Here is a 21262-nt window from a genome sequence, read left to right as displayed (position 1 = left end):
ATTGCCTGGCTGGACCTCTGCAGAGCCCCCGTGACCTGGGTAAGAGGTGAGGAATCACCCCTGAGGGGCCAGAACCTCACCCTTGTCACAGGAGGTGTTAAGAAGATCCTCTAGGAGCATCCCACCTTTCATTCTGCAGGGGCCTACTACACTGAGACCTGAGCTTGAATACCCATGGAGGAATCAGTACAGTTCAGATAAAGCAGTGCAGCTATAGAGAAGCAGCACCTGACCTTCTGGGGGCATCCTACTTACCACCCAGTGAGGCCTCGCTGCTCTGATACACAGAGCGATCAGCACAGATGAAATAAAGAATCGCAATGCAGGGGGTGTGGCTTCGGCATGGCGGTGTAAGGAAGCAGAAAGCAGGAGCTCCGGTCCCACATGCCAATATTACAGCCTGGACACTCAGCTAACCGCTTGATAACTACCCTCTGACTGAATGGCAAAGGGGGGAAAAAGAAGGCCAGTGTCCCACATGCCGCAGATGTCCCCATGGCAAGATTCTTCAACAGCACCTCTTCTCCTGCTCCCTGCCAGTCTCCAAACATGGAGCCCTGAGACCACGAGGCAGCTGCAGAAGAGAAGACTGCACTCTCCCTCACACAGCAGCCACAGCAGAGAAGCCGGGACCCTGCTTCTGCTCCCTCCCTCACAGACACACATGAGGAGCTCACTGCCTGGGCAGCAGATCACCCAAGCAAGCAGGCAGACATTCCAGCACAGCCCGCAGCATCTGGTGTCGGTGAGGAGGTGAGTGAATGTCCCGTCCAGCAGGGTTCCCTGTTCACCTCTGCTCTGACACCTCTCCCCGCAGCATGTTTGGGATTTCAGCCACACTTAAGCAGCACTGCTGATTAGAGCCACCTGATTGGCTCTTCGGCACCACGTGACTACACTGCGTGCACGCGGATTGCCTTAAGCAGCAGTGCACTACACACTACAGTTAAGCAGCCGTGCACTACACACTACACCTAAAGGGGTTGTCTCACGAAAGCAAGTGGGGTTATACACTTCTGTATGGCCATATTAATGCACTTTGTAATGTACATTGTGCATTAAATATGAGCCATACAGAAGTTATTCACTTACCTGCTCCGTTGCTAGCGTCCCCGTCTCCATGGATCCGTCTAATTTCGCTTTCTTCTGGCGTTTTTAGACGCGCTTGCGCTGTGCGGTCTTCTTCCTGGTGAATGGGGCAGCTCGTGCCGGAGAGCAGGTCATCGTAGCTCCGCCCCGTCACGTGTGCCGATTCCAGCCAATCAGGAGGCTGGAATCGGCAATGGACCGCACAGAGCCCACTGTGCACCATGGGAAAGGACCCGCGGTGCATCGTGGGTGAAGATCCCGGCGGCCATCTTGGTGAAGGAAGAAGTAGGAAGAAGGAAGACGTCGCAGAGCGGGTATTCGGGTAAGTAATATGTTTTGTTTTTTTTAACACATTCATTGGGGTTGTCCTGCTCCGAACGGGGGGCCTATGGAAAAAAAAAAAAAACCGTTTCGGAGCGAGACAACCCCTTTAAGCAGCTGTGCACAGACTCCCTTTAGGGTTAGGTTTAGGGTTAGGGTTAGGCTTAGGTTTAGGGTTAGGTTTAGGGTTAGGTTTAGGGTTAGCACTAACCCTAAAGGGGGGTCTGTGCACAGCTGCTTAAGTGTAGTGTGTAGTGCACGTCTGCTTAACTGTAGATTGTAGTGCACGGCTGCTTAAGGCAATCCGCGTGCACGCAGTGTAGTCACGTGGTGCCGAAGAGCCAATCAGGTGGCTCTAATCAGCAGCGCTGCTTAAGTGTGGCTGAAATCCCAAATATGCCTCCTGGCAGCCAGCATGAAGGAGGCAGTGAAGGCTGCACAGGAAGACTGTGAAGGAAGCTGCTCGGCTCTCAGTGACACCAGGGAGCAGGGAGAGGAGCTCAGCAGGCAGTCCTCACTACATGGATCCCTGGGAGCACGTGCTCTCCTCCCCAGCCCACCAAGCTGCAGTCCCTCTGCCACAGTGGAGCAAGGAAGCCTCTACCCCTCTGCATATGCGAGCCCAGTAGGCTCTTACTGTTATGGCACCACAAGTCCCAGCAAAAAGCACCTCCCCACAAAACAGCCCTTGTTTAAGCCAGATGCAAGGCACCCAGAGGCAACCCCCCTCCCCTTTTAAGCATCCAAGGCACTACAACCCCCGCTTCTGATGCCCCAGACACACGCTAAAAACAGGGGAGCACCCCTTCCCATGACTGACCCAGTCCAGTACATAGAGAGCGCCCCTAATTTTGCCACATCAACCGCATTCCCTCAGTCTGGCTTACAATCTTCAGAAAACCCTGTTCTCCAAATGCCCACAGATCTGAACCATACCTTGAAAGAGCTATGAAAGATGTCCAGCGCCTTACCAACTAAAAATGATCTGGAGCTGCAGATTGAGCGGATAGAAGAAAAACACGCCAAAGCGATCCAAGCCGTGAATCAGTCAGTTCAATCCCTAACAGAACGTGTTCTGGCTCTAGAACAAATATCTTCTACTACCTCCCTGGATGTGCAGCACTTATCCCAATCTCTAAGTAACCAGGAGTACAGATGAGAGACTTCGCTCTGCATCTTGATGACGTTGAAAATAGGGTGCGTCAAAACAACTTACAAATCAGAGGTCTTTCCGAGGATGCCTGATGCCCTTCATGACTGCATAGTAGCCATCTTCAATAGGCTCCTGAATAGATCAGAGGACAGACTAATAGAGCTGGACAGAGTTCATCATCTAGCGGGCCCACATAAGCGCAACCCAAACTTTCCAAGGGACGTCATTTGCTGGGTTCATTTTTATAGACAAAAAGAGGACATTTTACGTTACGCCTGAGAGCAAGGGCCAGTCAATTACAAGGGCTCATCTCTATCCTGCCAGATGTTTCAAGATTGACTTTATACATGAGGAGGGTCGTCAGACCACTGTTGGAGGCCACACGTGCCGCAGATGCCACGTACAGATGGGGCCATCCTTTTCACATCATTCTAAGAAAGAGAGGCTGCACTTTCACCGTCAAGTCTCCAATGGACTTCTTGGAGACCCCACCCATACCGGTCCCGAACTGGATTTTACCCCCCAATTTCAACCAACCGATGGAAGATGATTTTGTTCCTAGAGCAGGGTTGCCTAGAGCAATGCCCAGAAGGTCCCCTTAAAGCCAGGACTGATGCTGGACACTTGGGCAATTAGCATTGTTCCTAGAGAGGATTCCATTCTCATAGCCATTCTACGGAGAAAGCGGAGGGGGACGTACAAGTACCCTCAAAGTTTACGCTGCCTATCGGGCATCTTGCCTTATTTTCTCAATTTTTTTCTTAATTCTCCCTCAAGTTTTCTCATTGTTCTGCATTTGTGGGTGCTGGGTCTCCTCGACATCCAGTTATTATCTGTCTATTCTTCGTTGGTATCTGGTTGCCTTATAGGACTGCTTTCTCCATTCTGTCGTGCGTTTCCCACTTAGGGTTCACTGGGCAGTGATTCTCTCTCTCTCCCTCTCTCTCCCCCTTCTCTGCTCCTTTTGTCCAGGGCAGACCCAGTCAAGTTCCGAATGGGTCCATAGGGAGTAAGTGCCCTTCAGTAGAGCCTCCCTTTCCTGTAAAGTCTTGAATCCTCGCCTATCTCCCTCTGTTATTTTTTTAAGATCTCTAAACTCCTCCCCACTGAAATCTCTCTACAAGTCAATTCCGGGGGTTCCCGCTCTCTGTACTTTTTCCTTGTTTTTTTTTTTAATTTCTCCTTCCCTGCCAGTTTTGTTTCATATAGCCATTTGTCTGGACCTTGAAACTGGGGCAGAAACGCCTTCCACTCAATGATGTCTTCCACTAATACTAAACTGAATATTGTCTCTATTAACGCACAGGGCCTAAACATACCGGAGAAACGGTCCTCTCTCCTCCGCCTTTTGTGGCAAAAAAGAGCGCACTTTGCCTTTGTCCAGAAAAAAACATTTCAGGGCAGAATCTATTCTTAAGCTGAAAGATGTCTACCACAGCGCATATCCGGTCTCCAAAACTAAGAGGGTCTCCATCCTCGTGGCCAGCTCCATCCCATGGGAACATCTGGATATGTGGGGGGACGGTGCGGGCAGATACCTCTTCATAAAGGGTAAGTTGGCAGATACCCCAGTCACCCTGCCCTCGCTTTATCTAACCAACTCCTCCCAGGTTCCCTTTCTTGAGAGGGCCTTAGAGGATCTGGAGGATTTCCGGGAGGGCACCCTGATACTAGGGGGGGGGGGGGGATCTAAATATCCCTCCTAACCCGTCCATAGACATATCTACAGGGCTCAGTAGCTTGCCTGGGTCTACACATAGCAAGTTTCGCAAGATACTTTATGAGCATCAGTTAGTGGACGCATGGAGAATCATTCACCCCTCCACAAAGGACTACACTTTCTTTTCACGTCCCCATAACTCGTACTCCAGAATAGACTATTTTTTGACTCAGCAGGCGAGTCTCCCCCTAATTGCATCTGCACACATTGACAATGTATCCTTCTCAGATCACGCCCTTATCTCTATTTCACTCTCCTTTCCTAAGCTACATTGCAGGACTTGGCAGTGGAGGTCTCAATGAATCTCTCCTACAAGACCCTTTGATTAAAAGCGAGATCCAAAACGCCCTAGAGCAGTGATGGCGAACCTATGGCACGTGTGCCAGAGGCGGCACGCAGAGCCCTCCCTGCTGGTACGCGCTGTCGTCGGCCGCTCACCACATTAGTAAATACCGTCAGGGGCTGGGGCTCCCCTGCCGGTATTCACTCAGTTGCTCTGCTAGCGGCGCTGATCCCAGCGCACACTGACTTCAGTGTGCACCCGGGATCCTCCTCCCCCCTCACCTGACGTCTCAGATTTAATGCAATTAATGCAACTGAGGGATAAGGTACGCTCACTGTACATGGGGCGAGCCAAGGGCATGTTAGCTAAATATAGGAGACATTTCTAAGAGTATGGCATAAACCTAGCCGTACTCTGAGTCGGGCCTTAAGGAAAGAGAGAACCCGCACATATATACCACAAATCTCGTCCCCCTCTGGCCACAGCCTCCATGTACTGCAACAGATAGCCAAGGCCTTCCGTGATTATTTCCAGTCTCTCTACAACCTATCCTCTCCTCTCTCTGCACAAGACCATTCTTCCCGTAGATTAATAATTCAAGATTATCTTCAAAATTCAGGTATGCCTCAGCTGCCACATGATATAATTCAAACATTAGAATCTCCCATTTTGCAAGAAGATCTTGCTCAGGTATTAAAAGAATCCCACACAGGGAAAGCACCAGGCCCAGATGGTCTTACCCTATATTACTATGACATTCGCCGAAACTCTTTCCCCTCACTTTCTTTGAGCCTTCAATTCCCTTACTATGAGTACCACCCCCCAAGAGATACTTTGAAAGCATATATCACGGTAATCCCTAAAGAAGGTAAAGGTCCCTCTCAATGCCAGAGCTACCGTCCCATATCACTCCTAAACGTGGACTTAAAACTTTTCTCAGAGATTCTCGCCAATCGATTATCACCTCATCTCAGTGATATAATTCACGGAGACCAGGTGGGGTTCATGCCACTTTGGGAGGCACGGGACAATACTGTCAGGGCCATCAATATCATTCGTCAGGCCAAAATAGCCTCCATGCCCATCTGCCTTCTCTCTACGGATGCAGATAAGGCCTTTGACAGGATTGATTGGGATTTCTTTACAGAAACACTCCACCACTTGGGATTGGGGCATAACAGGTTAAATTGGATCTTTAGTCTATACTCCTCCCCTACAGCCTCGGGTTAAAGCAAACAGCCTGTTCTCCTCCTTTTTTAATATCTCAAACGGTACGTGACAGGGCTGGCCTCTTTCCCCTATCTTTATCCTGTGCCTAGAACCCCTTCTCGGCCACATTAGGTCCAACATCAGTATCGGGGAGATCCAGATGGGGTGTGCTGTGCACAAAGTTGTTGCCGCATATGCGTATGACTTGCTGTTCTTTCTCTCTTCCCCGAGTGTTTCTCTTCCTGTTTTCCTGAACAAGCTCCATCTTTATTTAAGTTAGCTAAGTGTTCCCTCACCATCTCTCTGCTTATAGATAGCCTTCATTCTTTTATTCCCTCAATAGCACGGGGAAGATCAGTTGATGTTCTATCTACTTTTTTGAGAGAAAACAGATACAAAATAGGAATTTAAAAGTTCAGCCTTCTCAACACTATTCTTTTTTTTTAACTCTTTTTTTTTTTTTGGGGGGGGGGGGGGGGTATTTAAGAAGAACATACACCAGCAGGTAATAACAATTACAGAAAACCGTGGTCAACAAAAAGCTTTGATTACAGTAGTGGCTTTGCCATTAGATATCCACGTAAACTTTCCAGTTCAATGTTTACAGTGTTAAAAGCTTTACGTTACCCATGCATATATCTTCCATTTTTTATTTCTCCCCATTATCCACCTCCCCTAATCCTCCAACAATTTTAATACCATATTGTAAAAGCACTAACACAATATATACCTGTGACATTTGAACATTTAAACTCACCTGCAGTAAACACCCCTAGCGACCCCCCACACACACACACACACACACACACACACACACATCCTGTCATGTAATCTTTAGGATTCCCAGTTGATTTATGTCATTTTGGCTATAGTACTACGTAGTGCTGGTGAATTGGGTCATACAATCCTTAATTTCTTGAGAGTTAAGAATTTTTTCTATGAATTCTCTCCACTTTTTGGCCACAGAAAGGCCACAAAAGCTGTGTGTAATTTCGCCAGATCACGCCTTTGAAGTAAGAGTGAAATTTTCTGCAGTGGGTAGAGGAGTCTTCGAAAGCTAATCATTTTAATCAAGTGGCACCTGCCCATGAAGGAGAGCGGTAAATTGCTCCACACATCTAGCTCCTTTATTATTTTAAGTATTGTTGAGGGATAGTTCAATGTGTAAAGTGACTCTGGCCTCTTGCCTATGTTTATACCCAGGTACTTCTCAAATTTCAATAGAAAAGCAGCATCAGTGGTGCATATAGATATAGACATTCACCATATATTGTTCATAGTAACAGCATTATTTATTCTTAATCTTCCATAGTCATAACAGCAACAGCTGTTTCGATCCGTCACATGGATCTTTATCAAGCTGGTCTAAACATATACTGCTATAACCTCCATTTTATAAAACACAAACATCAATCACCAACTCACCCTTAATAGAATCATTATTCCACACTTGTGATTTACCTTCTGTCTCCTCGTTTTAGGATGGCACGTGAGTGGCAGCGATTCATTTGGTAACGGCAAACTCCATGTTATCAGCTGTACATCAGCTGCATATCAGCGGCGTCCGCCCTGCTCCATTGCGCATGCACGAACATTCTCATCTCTTGCGTGATGGCCTGTGGCCACATTACCTCACCATGTTTTTCTGCACAAGCGCGTTGTTTACCACACACCGCAATACTACACTCCAGCTTCCCAGTGTGTTACTTTAGTAACCAAAACGCTCAACCTGTGGTACTCCATTACAAGGGAATATGGAGCCTACATACCAGCAAGCACCCCTGGAGGCTCTTAGAATTTATTTTACATCATAATTATTTTGTTTTTGAGGACGGGTTCTACCGTCAACGCCAGGGTACCGCGATGGGGTCCAACGTGGCCCTCATGTACACTAGTATCTTTATGGATCATGTGGAAAGAACTAAGATTTACACCTCCCTATTGTGGCCCAGAGTGAGTAGATGGTGAAGTTTCATAGACGACATATTCATGCTGTGGAATGGCACCATTAATGAGTTGGAGGCCTTTCATGATGCTATACAACATTTTGCCAGAATTAAAAGTTCACTATGTCCTGGTCAAGAGATAGGATCCAGTACTTAGATGTAATGGTAATAAAAAAAAGGAAAAGGATTGGAAACAGACCTATTTTGTAAAATGACAGACCGCAACAAACTGCTGCTCTACGGCAGCTGCCATCCGATAAGGACTTTACAGTCACTACCTTGGAGCCAGCTGCTGAGGGTCCGCAGAATTGTACGTGAAGAAGACGATGTACGCCTTGGTCAAATGTGTCAAAAAATTCTTGAATAGGTGCTACCCGCGAGATTTGGTATTATCTGCATCAACCAAGGGAAGATCACTGAATCACTTCGATTTGTTAACCCCCTGGGAGAAACTGAATAAGCCCCCTCGGATGACATTTGTATCCACCTATAGCCCCTTAAGCAGTAGAATAACAGGGATCATTAGAAGATATTGGCCCATTTTAGGCAAAGCCTGTCCTCAAATAACGAAATTTGCTATCCCTCCTATGATGGCTTATAGGCGTTGTCATAACCTTAAGGATAAATTGGTGAGGTCCTACAAAGGTACTGAAAGAAAGGTGGGACAATAGGTCCTATCTCAGCCAAGGCGGGGAAATTATCCCTGCCTTGGTTGCTCTTGCTGTAGCAACATGCTCAAGGGCGAAAGATTCAGTCACCCTTATACAGGTGAGCTACTTTTTATTCGGAACCACTTCTTGTCGACCGACTTTTGCGATTTATTTAATATCGTGTCCTTGTGGTCTCCTCTATGTGGGGGAGACCACAATGGAAATTAGATCACTAGTCACAAAAGTACGATTCTAATGAATAAAATTGAGCTCCCCATACCTAGACATTTAAAAGAAAAAGGACATGCCATAAGCCAACTCCGCTTTAGGGTTATTGACTCTATCCCTAAAAATGTAAGAGGAGGTGACAGAGAAGGGGCACTCAAGAAGAAGGAATTGGAATGGATATATAAATTAAATACGTTATCCCATTTTGGTCTCAACATGGAATTTAATACGGCCCCATATCTGTAGGCACTCTGGTGGCGATCAGTAGATTGCTCTTAGAGGTCATGCATTAAATTATTTTTTTTTAATCAATTGTTGCTTTTTTTTCACACTTAGATTGTACGTTGCTGGCTGGCACATGTTATTGCGCTTCAGATGGCTCACTACGCAACAGGCTGGGTGTCTTCCAAGATATGAAGAATAAAGAATTTTTTTTTTTTCTGATTTGACTAATAAAGATATTGAAATATGAGACAGAATTTTTGAAATTATTGTCCTTTGGACAAGGGAAACACCTTTTTCCTGTTGTTGTTCTCCTCCTCCCCCCGTTTTTTTAGTCAGAGCCTTTGTGTAAAGGTATTACTAAGGTGGTTGTAAATCTTGTGTTGCAATCTGGGTATGTCCTCAGAGACAGAAATATGCACATAATATGTAGTGATGTGTTGGTTATTTACATATGATGGTGTGAATTATGTTTAAAATTGATAATACATTTATTATGTGCAAATACATGTTAATTGCCCTGTTAGGATATAATGCATATATATGGACAGGAGGATAAACCACCACTAGGGGTACTTGCTGGTATGTAGGCGCCATATTTCCTTGTAATGGAGTAACGGAGGTTGAGCGTCTTGGTTATTATAGTAACACACTGGGAAGCCGGAGTGCAGTATTGGGGCATAATAGTGGCTAGGCGATCTGCCATAATTTTGGCCATCAGTTTTAAATCAGTGTTGATTAGGGAACTGGTCTCTATGATTTAGCATCTGTAGGGTCCTTACTGGGTTTGTGTAGCAGTTTAATATGTGCTATATTCATGTACGATGGGATTAGGTTATCTCGCATATACTTGTTGAACAGAGTCTCGAGTAATGGGGTCGTCTGGTCTTTTAATATCTTAAAGAATTCCCCTGTATACCTGTCTGGTCCCGGAGCTTTATTATTTCCCATATTTTTGATACCCTCTTTAATTTCCCATTGGGACACAGGTGAATTTAGTGCTATACATTGTTCCTCAGTTAATGTGGGCCAGAATATATCTGAAAATAAATCTTCCCCTATGACTGTATTCGGTTGTGATTGAGAATAGAGTTTTGAATAGAATTCAAAGAACATATTAATTTTTTGGAGATGGGAATGTGACTTTTCTGCAGAATCCTTCAAGCATGTGATATTAGATCTCTGAAAAGGCCCCCTTGCTAAATTAGCCATAATTTTACCTGCCTTGTTCCCGTATTTAAATAGCTTTGCTTCCTTTCGCGAGTGTCATAATATCTCCCTTTTTTGTAACCAGGTCTCATAGGATTCCTTTCCTGTCATTAATTTGTTTGTTTTGACCATTTGGTTTCTCCTGAAAACGGGTGTTTGCATCACGTAAAATCTCACTGAGCCTACTAATTTTGGCTTTAATATTTCTTTTTAAAGAGATCACATATGCAATTATCTTGCCTCGGATGACTGCCTTGGCCGCATCCCAGAGCAACTGAGGGTTACTAGAATGAGCTTTGTTGTCCGATATATACTCTAGCCACCACCCCTTCAGTAGTGCACAAAATGTCTTGTCTTCTGCTAAATATGACGGAAACCTCCAGATATAGTCTGTGCCCCTCGGGAGCTCCTCGCACAGAAACAGTTTCACTGGAGCATGATCCAAAATCACCATGTCTCCTATTGAAATTTTTGCCAGTCTTGGTATCAAGAGAGGTGACAAAAGTATGTAGTCTATTCTAGACCACGAGTTATGCACATGTAAAAAATGGGTGAATTCCCATCTCTCTGGGTTGAGCTCCCGCCATGCGTCACTCAGGCCCATCGTATTTACGAAATTTTGAAGATTGGAGTCATGATATCTAATATTGTCACTCCAAGTCGCCTGGCTATGTAGATGATTCCCACCCTAATAACTGCATTACAGTCTCCTCCTACCACTTTACGTTTTTCAGTGTCCGTTAGTAGTTTGTCCGATAGGTCAGTCAAGAACTGTTTGTTATTAGTGTTGGAACCATCTACAATAGAAAAGGAGAGCTTTTATAATGCCACTGGCCTTCCAATTCAGTGTTTAAACACTTCCTATTTATAATCAATACCCCTGCTTTTGACTACACTGCTGATGAACCATATACTTTCCCGACCCATATCCTGTGCATACGGAAATAGTTCTCCCTTAGATGTGTTTCCTAGAGTAATGCTATATCCACTTTCAGATTTTTTTTGGTTATCTAAGTCCCTTAACATTCCATGAGATGATTTGCATGTTAATGTTTTCCTTTTAAATAACTTTTAGGTGAAAACTGGTTGCCTCAAAGGCCTCCCGCGTGTAACCAAAATTTTAAACACCCTTAACTAAAATCTAGTAACCACTTATTCCTCCCCCTTCTTCCAAACCCCAATGGTCTACCGATCCCTAAATTGGCAGGAACAATAGGAGTGATGATGCAACCTCTTTTAGGGTAAAAATGCCTAGCAAAAACCCCAAAGAAGAACGCATGAAATTACTTCCTTTAATTCCATTTCATCAGCAGCGTTTAGGAGCAAAATCTAACTATAGTTGCCTACTAGCGGTTGTAAATACCTTTAAAACAATATTACCAGCCTTCTCCCTTGTGGATCACTGTATGGAATCAAATAGAGCATAGCTCCATTTTTATTTTGCATATATTATCTCTCGCTCCAGATAGTTGCAACCTATATCAATGAACTAATAGAGTTAGGCAAATTTGTAACATATTCAATACTCTTTTTCATCTAAAGTCCCATGACATTCTTTCTTAGTGTCCTCAGAGTGTGTCTCTTGTGATGTCATATACTCACGACCCTGCCGGGACATCCCAGGGGAGTCATGGGTGCTGGTACAGGCTTGCAGCATTGTTGCTTTGGTACGACTGAGGAACTCGAGATGTCATCATGCCGGCTCCTTTTGTCACTTGACGCTGGGGGGGTGCATTCTCCTTTTCTGTTTGGCGATCCTCTGGTAATTTTCAAAGCTAGTTCTCCTTCTGCTTTTTCTGGATCTTGGAAAATGGAAGGGTAGTGCCATTAGAGCAAAACACCTTCAGCATTGCTGGGTACAGTAGAGCAAATTTTTGCTGTTTCCTATGAAGTTCTGAGCAGATAGGGGAGAATGCCTTTCTTTTGCACTGGACTTCTGCTAAATAGTCTGCAAAGATCAAAATTTTATGTCTCTTAATCTCCAACAAATTATTGCGGCTCTTGAAGTTTTGTAAAATTAGGGCTTTGTCTGAATAGCCCAGGTATTTTACTAATTGTAGGTCTCGGACATAACCTGTTGTTTAGGGTTTGTGTGGCAGAAGGTGAGCGCATATCAGGTCCCAAGTGATGAGCACTTTCTACTTTGCAATTGTGCGCAATCCCAAGAATGCTGGGTATTATGGACTCGCACAACTGGCGTAAGTATTTTTGTAAATATATTTCCGGGACTCTGATAATGCGCAAATGACTCGATCTGGACCTGTTCTCTAGATCCTCTAGTCGCTCCCAAAAATGTTTATTATCTCGCCTTAGTTTTTCTACACATAGAGATATAGCGCTAAGTTCCGAAGATACTGTTTCCATCTCATATTCAACTGTTTCAATTTGGTTGCCATGTTGGGACAACATATCACGGAGCTCGCACAGTGAGCCGGCCATCACGATTGCCAAAGTTTCCTGTATGCCCAGCGAGATAAGCTTTGCTACTCAACATCATTCTTAACCAATTCACCATTTTTATCTTTGACTTTTCTTTTGCTTTTGACATCCCCCCCAAATCCTTTTTGATTGCTTTTGGCCTGCTGTTGCAAGCCTCAATTCATTATTAGCTTTAGCTTTTCTGACACTTGCCCTACAGTTTCTGCAGACCGCATTATATTCTTCTTTAGATATTCTCCCCTCTTTCCATTTGATAAACATATTTTTTTTTTCGTTTTTAACATGTGTGCAAGTTCTGTGTTCATCCATCCTGGTCTCTTTAAATGCTTCTCATTCTTCCTTTTTTAGGGATTGTTAACGACTGTGCTTTGAGAATCTCATTTCGCAATATCTTCCAACTTCTTGGACATTTCTGTCCTTAAGAACATCTAGCCATTGGATTCTTCCTACCCTCATTCTGAGTTCAATGAAATCTGCCTTTCTGAAATTCAACCTTGAGGGCTGAGTTTTCTCAGTACTTCCTCCCCTTTTTATCCAAAATTCAAGGATAGCATGATCACTGCCTCCTAAGGTCCCTGCCACCCTTACTTCCTCAACCATTTCCTCCCTGTTGGTAAGAATTAGGTCTAAGATAGCAGATCCCCTTGTTTTTTCTTCTACTTTTTGGAAGATAAAGTTGTCAGCAAGAGCGGATAAGAATTTATTGGATCCATTACTTTTACCTGAGAGAGATTCCCAACAAATGTCTGGATAGTTAAAATCTCCCATGATCACTGTGTTGTGCTTTTTTGAGAGCTTGGCCATCTGATGTAGAAAGGGTTCATCAATATCTTCTGCTTGTCCAGATGGCCTATAGTAAATGCCTACAATGGTGTCCTTTCTGTTCTCTGTTTTCTTACCCACATAGTTTCTACAGAACTCCCATGCTCTTAAACTTGAATCTCTGTGGAGATGAATGTTTTCCTAACATACAACGCAACACCTCCTCCCCTTTTTTTTGGTCTGTTTCTTATAAATAAGTTATATCCTTCAAGCCTTGTATTCCAATCATGTCTATCATTCCACCAAGTTTCCGTGATGCCTATGACATTATATTTCTCTTCCTGTGTTAGGATCTCCAATTCTCTATGCTCTGTGCATTTGTGTAAAAACATTTTAGTTTGTGACCGGTGTCTCTTGCTCCTCTACTTGCATTCTGAATTTTTTGTCTTTGTTCTTTCTTTCCACTTCTAATAGCGAGGTTCTCAAATGTATTAATTAGCTGTATATTTTTACCTGGCCTTTCACTTCCCTTCCCATATTGTTCTAGTTTAAAGCTCTCCTAATGAGTGAAGCAAGGTGCCCACCAAATAAATGCTTACCTATTTTTGTAAGGTGTAACCCGTCTCTAGCAAGCAGTCCATCATATAGGTAATTCACTCCATGGTCTAGGAATCCAAATCTTTGCTGACGGCACCATCGACGTAGCCAGTTGTTCACCTCTAGAATCCTGTTCCATCTTCTTATTCCATGGCCATCCACTGGGCGGATGGATGAGAAGACTACCTGTGCTCCGAGTTCCTTCACCTTCTTTCCAAGGTCTTCAAAGTCTCTGCAGATTATTGCAAGGTCCTTTTTTGCATTGTCATTTGTCCCTACATGTATTAGTAGGAATGGGTGGTGTTCTGTAGGACTGAAGAGTCTTGACAGCCTATCTGACACATCTTTGATTCGTGCACCTGGCAGACAGCACACCTCTCGTGAGATGTCAGGTCTGCAGACAGTGGCCTCTGTTCTTCTTAATAGGGAATCCCCCACAACTACCACTTTCTTTTTCTTCTTCACATTAACACTTCTTTTTCTCCATTCAAGAGGACTCTGTGTGCTTACTACACAGTTCTTTGTGGGTAGAATCATTTCTTGCTGTACCTCTTTCTCCTCTGCTCTTTGTGGGTAGAATCATTTCTTGTTGTACCTTTCTCCTTCTGCTCAGGAACCAGTACCAGGTCCCCCTGCATGAGAACCTGGTACTGGTTCCCGAGCAGTATGGGTGCTGCCTGACTCCCGATCCTCCTGCTTCTTTGGGTCACATGCTTCCATTCCTCTGCTTCTGCAGGTACACTGGACATTTCATTTCCTTCAACATTTTGAAGACTTTCTTCTACTCTGTTAAGGAAATTCTCATCTTCCTTAATACATTTCAATGTAGCTATTCTCTCTTGAAGACTTTGCACCTTTTCCTCCAGTAGAGACACAAGCTTACATTTCTGGCAGGTGAAGCTTACCTTTTCCTCTGGTAGTTCTGTAAACATATAGCATACGTTGCAGCTCACCAAATAGCTCCTTTCCTTTTCCATGTTGTCAGTTGATGTCCACTTCCAAACTTCTAAAAGTCAAGAATTGTAGTGAAGATATATAACCTGTGGGATACTACTAAGCATACAATTTCGTGCAGCTAGACCCGGCTAATCGCAGCAATCTCCCCGCTTACTTTGATTCTTTGCTTTTCGCAGAATGCACAGGGAATATGCAAATGATCTTCCTGCAGCTCCAATCTCTGGTTAGGTTATATTTTTCTTATTCTTATACATCACTATATGCTCAGAACTATCTTCCTCTCCTTTGTAAATTCAGACTATGCCTAGAAAATTGGAGTCTCTATCAAATTTCATGAATCGGAAGAGTGAACTCCCTAAAAATGACATTCCTTCCCAAACTCCTATACCTCTTTAGAGCACTTACAGTCCCGGGCCACATTCAAAAGACATATCAACAGATGTCTCTTTGCATCATGAACAGGATACTATCTCTGTGCCTTGCATCCCGAAGGGTGATAAAGTGGGCTTTTTGCCTTCTTGTTGTTACCCCTAAGGACTAAGGAGGAGGCTGCTATGGAGGCTGCCCCTGACCTAGCGGATAATATGGATACTTCACGCAATGCTGAGAACCAGAGACATATTCCTCCTACAGGGCAGTGATGTTTTTTTTATCCCCTTGGATTCTGTTACACCGGGACAATTTTGAAGCTCGACGGTCCATACGTGAGCATTTACGGAAATTCATTATAGATTACCCCGAGATTGATGCAGAGACTGGCTATGGAGGAGAAAGAGAGTTCTGAGGAGGAGATTTGGGGACTGAAGTGCCCAAGTCCTTCGTTATAGTCTTTAATAGGAATCCGATCGTGGGAGACTAGCGAGACGTCCTCAGGTTTCTCCATAGAATCTGAGTGGAAAGAACCCATGCTCCCAACAGGATCTCAGGATATGAGAGACTGTTAAAAAATGTATGGACTTTGAAAATGTTGGACTCCCTATCCAAAGGTAGAAATAAGATTTACTGTTTGGGGATTATTTTGCATTGGGATTTTCTTTTATTTATTTCTCATCAGATTTTCCATGGGCTCTGACACCCTAATGTCATGTGAGACTTTAATAGTAATTATTCAAAGGTAATGTGCACTGCTTGAATGTTTTCTGTTTCTATTCATAGTGGATTTAATGGAACATAAGCTTACCCTCGTTCCTGACTAATTAGAAGCATTAATGTTTTATCTGAATCAGTGATTATTTATGCCAATATTCACTAAAAGTTGATAAGAAATATAAGTAAAAGTGCAGGAGTTGGGATGTCGTAATGTTAAAATGTGTAATGGAAGTGATGTCTTAAATAATAAAATGTTTGTATGGCGAAGAGAAAGTGAGCAAAATAAAGATCTCACTGAAAGTTTCCATGGATAGTTTTACATTAGGTGTTATCTACAGGAATTCCACTGTCTGCTTGTGTCTTGCCAGGAAGGTCTGTTCTTGGAGGCACATCCCCATTTTTGTCTATAGTGAAATCATTTTAGTCCTGGCTGGAGGTGATAGTAACTGATATGCCACTGCCCAAGCCAAGGGGGGAAGGGGAAGGTCATTCCATTTCCACCCATATGCAAGTTGCCTTTTCTCTCTAAGTGTCAGCACCAGTGTGTTATTTTGTCTCGGCTTTGGGGAAAAGAATTATGTAAAGGCCCCAGAGCGTATGCTGATGCATCCCAGGTTCTACTCGACTCAGCAGTGTCTTAAAAAAGGCACTGTCAAAGAAAAAAGCGTGGCAGCATCAATTGTTGCAAAATTTCTATCCAGTATTTACTCTCCAATAACAAAAAAGATATGTAGTGATGTTTCGACCTCCAATTAGGTCTTTGTCAAGCTCGAGCAGATCAAAACGTCGCTGCATATCTTTTTTGTTATGCAAGAATAAAGACTTTGAAGGAATTTTGCACCAATTGATGCTGCCATGCTTTTTTCTTTGATTGGATCTTTTGGACATGGTACTTGTCTCGTTGTTGCATCGCTAAGGATTCCTACCCCAGTGGAGTACTCGATGTGTTGCTGGTAAAACTTTATTAAAAAAGGTACTGGTCAGTCCTCCTGTTTAGTACATACTGTTACTAATTCTGGACTGACACTGAAAGTGAGATTCCAGAAAATCACGCTGAGATGGGTTACATGCTTTGATGTAACCAAAGGGGGGAGTAATGTGGTTCTGCCATATCCTCGCTAGTCTGAGTTAGTGATTCTTATAGTCTCCAACAATACTCTTTATTGTAGATAGTAAATGTTTTCTTTACTGGGAAGTTAGGAGTTTAGTAAATGGGATAGTAAACTGAGAAAATTCCTGCCTCAGACTTATCTTATGTTTTCAGAGAACGCCAAGGTCGGATTTCTTTAAGTAAGCAGGAATTGTAGAGACCCAAAGTTAGGGTCTCCACAGCACATGTTTAGCTACCTCATGTGGCATGTCTATGTGTGTCTATTTTTGTGTTGAATTATGTGTATTGACCTGCTCGGGTTATCCACAGGTCACTGTCTGGTGTTAGTGTCAACAAACTTGTATATGTCTGTGTCTCTGTCACCCTTACTTGCTCTGTGTCTGGTGAATTGTACATGTCTGGGTTAGGATTGGTTAGGTGGAGGAGTTAGCTAGAGAATGAAAGAAGAAGAAGAATGTAGTCTGTGAAGGAGGACATGTGTTCAGGAGGCTGAGACCCTGACGCTCTTGGAGATCGAGTTGGCAGTGGATGTTACACACTCCCCTTCTTAACTACTGAGTGAAGAAGCAGGACTGCTGCTGCGAGTCGAAGGAAGAGTCTGGCGTGAGTGACTGTCTATTGAATGCCGCTAGGTCAGTGAGAAAAGGCTTAATATGAATTGAAGGACTCTTCAAGTTTTCCCATCCGTGTCAGAAAATGGGCACCCAAGGATTCCCGTCAGATAACCGGGACTGATGGCGACTGTAGCTCAAGAAAGAGTGTGTTAAAAGTATTGACATAAGACTGTTGCTGTGTATTTATGGAAAATTAAAGTTGGAAATGTTGAATAAAAACTGTTTGCCCCCGGTTTAAACAACTCTTTGGCTATGAACCCTTTTTTATTCGGTTCTGTTAATGTAATTTCTCAGAAGGGGCACTGGCATCACCAGAAAAGTTATCCTAACTATTAGTACAGATGCTAACCTTTACCCCTGCAAGCAGCTGGACGAGGCCGCGTCTGGAGGTTTTGTGAGGAGATGGTAGAGCCGTCGTGACCCACCCTCGTGTATCCTGTTGTCTCCTCAATAAAAGGTCTGTGTCCGGCCGCTGCATATGCCCTTCTGTCCATAAATAACACATGATTAATCTCCTTTAATTAAACACCTGAGACATAACTTCACTGCCTTGTACACTACATCCTGGTTTTTGGACTTAGGGAAAGAGGGTCCACCCTTTCCCTCCTTCTTGGTTTCCCTCCCCTTTATCGCCTTTACACTAGCTGTAACCCTCCCAGTGCAGATGATTGCACAAAATTTACAGAAACTTATTTTCTGTGTGACTACTTACCAATTGTTTTATACATTGTTTGAATAAAAAACATTGTAAATGTGTTGTATATTTCTTGTTCATTCCTGTTATAGTAATTTTCAAATTTTAAATAATAACAAATATAAAACGAATCTTGCATTTCCTAAATCTGATGTAGTTTTGATCCAGGTGATAGATCATTTATCATTAACCACGTGTCTCCTGCAGTAAGTTGGGGTTACTTGCCCGGGATCTATTTGCTTACTTTTCCCTGCCCAGGGGTGGCAGCACCACAATGATGTCCAGAAAACACAGGTAAAAGTCCAAATGGTTCCTCCAACGTTTATTTCAGCATAGCAGCGTATTCAGTCTACAAACATTCTAGCATATCATATGCAACTTCACACTGTTGTCAGTCACAGTGCACACAGCAACACGTACCGCTTCTTCCAGCGGACCTTCCAGGAAGGTGATGAGTGAGAGGCCAACCACCCCGTGTCTGCTCTGTGCTTCCTGGTCCCTCACAGACCAGCACCAGGTCTACATAGACATCAGGCCCCACAGGCCTCCATGGACCTAAGCTCCACAGGCTTCAAGGACCCTGAGTTTGTGAGGGAGGGGAAATTTAAACTGTGTAGCCACACCCTTGCAGGTGCAGGTTAACTAAACCAAACACAGTGACTGTGCCCAGAGGCCCCCTACAGGCCACTCTTGCTACTGTCACATATCCCCCTTCCCATGATAAAGACCATCAGTCTTTTCATAAGCAACTTAGACCCCCCCAGGATCAAATACTTGCTGAACTCTAACAAGGGGCCTATGCTGACCCTCAACATTTTCTTTCATTTGTCTGATAAGCTGTCTCTTCTTGTCTTCAGCCTTATTATGTCTGTGCACATCTATCTCAAACTGCGCCCTCACAGCTTGTGGGTTAACTTCCCAGTGCCACTTTGCATTCCCTACAAGTGGCAACTCATTCTCAAACTGCATCTTCACTTTTCCTACTTGTACATTCAAGACAAGTGCTTTGCTTATGATTTCAGGAGCCTCTGCTTCAGCACCATACTGCTCAGCCATTTCTCTCTCCATCTGCTCCAGCAGGTCACACTCTTCTGCATCTTCAGCAGACATGGCTTTCTTCTCTATCATCTGATGGCCATCACTCACAAGTTGCCAGCCCTCTCTGTTATTATTCTCCCTAATCTCTTCCCCTGGCTCAGTCAGAGCCTCACCTGCTTGAATGATGGTAGGTTCAGCGTTTCTCTTACAGACGTACTTTATTCCTTCAGAAGCTTTTACACCTTTTTGTGACCTCATATGATAACCTTTCATTCTATTAACCTTTTCCCTTAAATGCTTCTGGCGTTGTCCAGGCATGGAACACGCTTCCTCCAACATGTGACTTTCCATAGTCACACTTAGCTCTCGGAGAAGTATTCTGCACAATTTTCTTGAAGTCTTTTCACTCTCTGCAGAGGATACATTCATTTCATTCTTAAATCAGTCCCTTCAGCCGCTGTTGATATTTCTGATCAGTTGATGAACGGCCCGAGAACCCTTCAATGGCCTCTTTCTCACCTTCTCTGTGTATGTTCAGGAACTTTTGCTGTGTCTTCAGGCCATGTTTACACTCATTCATCAAAAGTGCGTCTTGCACAGCTTTTTTGTTTGCTATATAGAGAACTGTTCCCCTCTGAATGGTCTCCACATATGAGATAGTGAGAACCGCTAAGACTCTCACAGTGACTTAATCTTCCTCTAGTTGTGCTGTGGTGGATTCTAACCATCCATTTTCCTCCACAACTAGAGCATCTTTACTTCCGCCACTTGCAGTTTCACCAGTGAGATCATCTACCTCCTGTTGAGCTTGTCTTCTGGCACACTCTGCCGCTGCAAGCTCTTCCTGCATCTGGGTCATCTTTACTTCCATCTGCTGGTTAGCCACCATCATGTCTGTCAGTTTTCTGTGCAACCTCTTGACTTCAGCCTCTTTACACTCCATCAAACCCTGAGACTCTGCAAACCGTTCACTTACTTCTTGCAAGGTCTCTTTCAACTGATTCTGCTGCCGCCTCTCATGCTCCAGAAGACGACATACTTCATGTAACTCTCTCTTCAACTCTTCAGTGTCAGAAAGTTTCTCCTTCAATACCCCCATCTCCATTTCCTTTTTCTGCATTGCATCTGTGAATGTCTCACTCAATGTTCTGGATTCTTCTAGAACATGGTCTCTATCCTTTTGCAAAAAAAACATACTCTGAGTAAAGGCCGCAAGCCTTTCTAGATTTTGATTTCATTTGCCTTGAAAGTCAACAGACCCCTTAAGACCTGTGTTTTCTTGTTGTAGAACATGTATGTCCTGCTGCAAATTCACAATTTGTTTCATCTGGTTCTGTTTCAGCTCCTGGACTTGAGCTTTATGTATTTTAACTTCCTCATATAAGTGCTTTTGTAGCTGGGATGCTTCATCCTGCCATTGGCTTTTCACTTTATCTTCAGCTTCCTGCCTAGCATTCTTAGACACTGCCGCCATAGCTTTGACGTTCTTCATCTCTGCTTGTAAGTGTGACAACTGGAGTTACACCTGAGCTGTCTTCTTGCAATGCTTGGACTATCGCACACTGTCCCTTTAAGTCCTCTGACTTTCTCTCAAGTTCATCCTGAAGATTCTCTTGCTTCTGTTCCTCCATGCTCAGCCTTGAACACAGCTGCTGCACTTCTTGCTCATGACTACTTTTCAGCAGCAAAACTTCAGCTTCCCATTGCTGCTTTAGCCCAGCAGTCTGCTCCTCCCAGGTTTCTCTGGAAACCTCCATACGTTTCTGTCATACCGCATTAACACGAACAACCTCTTGTCCTAATCGGCTGTTTTCATCATTCAATTCTTCCTCCAATCAGCTGATGCGTTCTCTTGCATTTGCTTCCACCATGCTGGATTCCTGTTTCTCTACTAATAACTCTTGCCTGAGTTGACTACACTGACCCTCCAA

At 43.9% G+C, this 21262-nt stretch overlaps 1 protein-coding gene and 1 long non-coding RNA gene across 5 annotated transcripts in view; one reads left to right on the top strand and one right to left on the bottom strand.

The window, feature by feature from the left end:
• LOC136580648 (zinc-alpha-2-glycoprotein-like) overlaps window positions 1–21262 on the bottom strand; it is a 232185-nt gene that overhangs the window by 122867 nt on the left and 88056 nt on the right. The window lies entirely within an intron of this gene.
• LOC136579770 (uncharacterized) lies at window positions 296–8999 on the top strand. The gene is made up of 3 exons (XR_010786913.1): window positions 296–753; window positions 3870–4114; window positions 8936–8999. It is a non-coding gene; the product is annotated as an uncharacterized lncRNA (long non-coding RNA).

The sequence above is a fragment of the Eleutherodactylus coqui genome, chromosome 10, assembly GCF_035609145.1.
Source record: "Eleutherodactylus coqui strain aEleCoq1 chromosome 10, aEleCoq1.hap1, whole genome shotgun sequence".
NCBI classification, from domain to species: Eukaryota; Metazoa; Chordata; class Amphibia; order Anura; family Eleutherodactylidae; genus Eleutherodactylus; species Eleutherodactylus coqui.
Note: the sequence above shows the minus strand (reverse complement) of the source record. Positions and strands in the feature narration are given on the sequence as shown.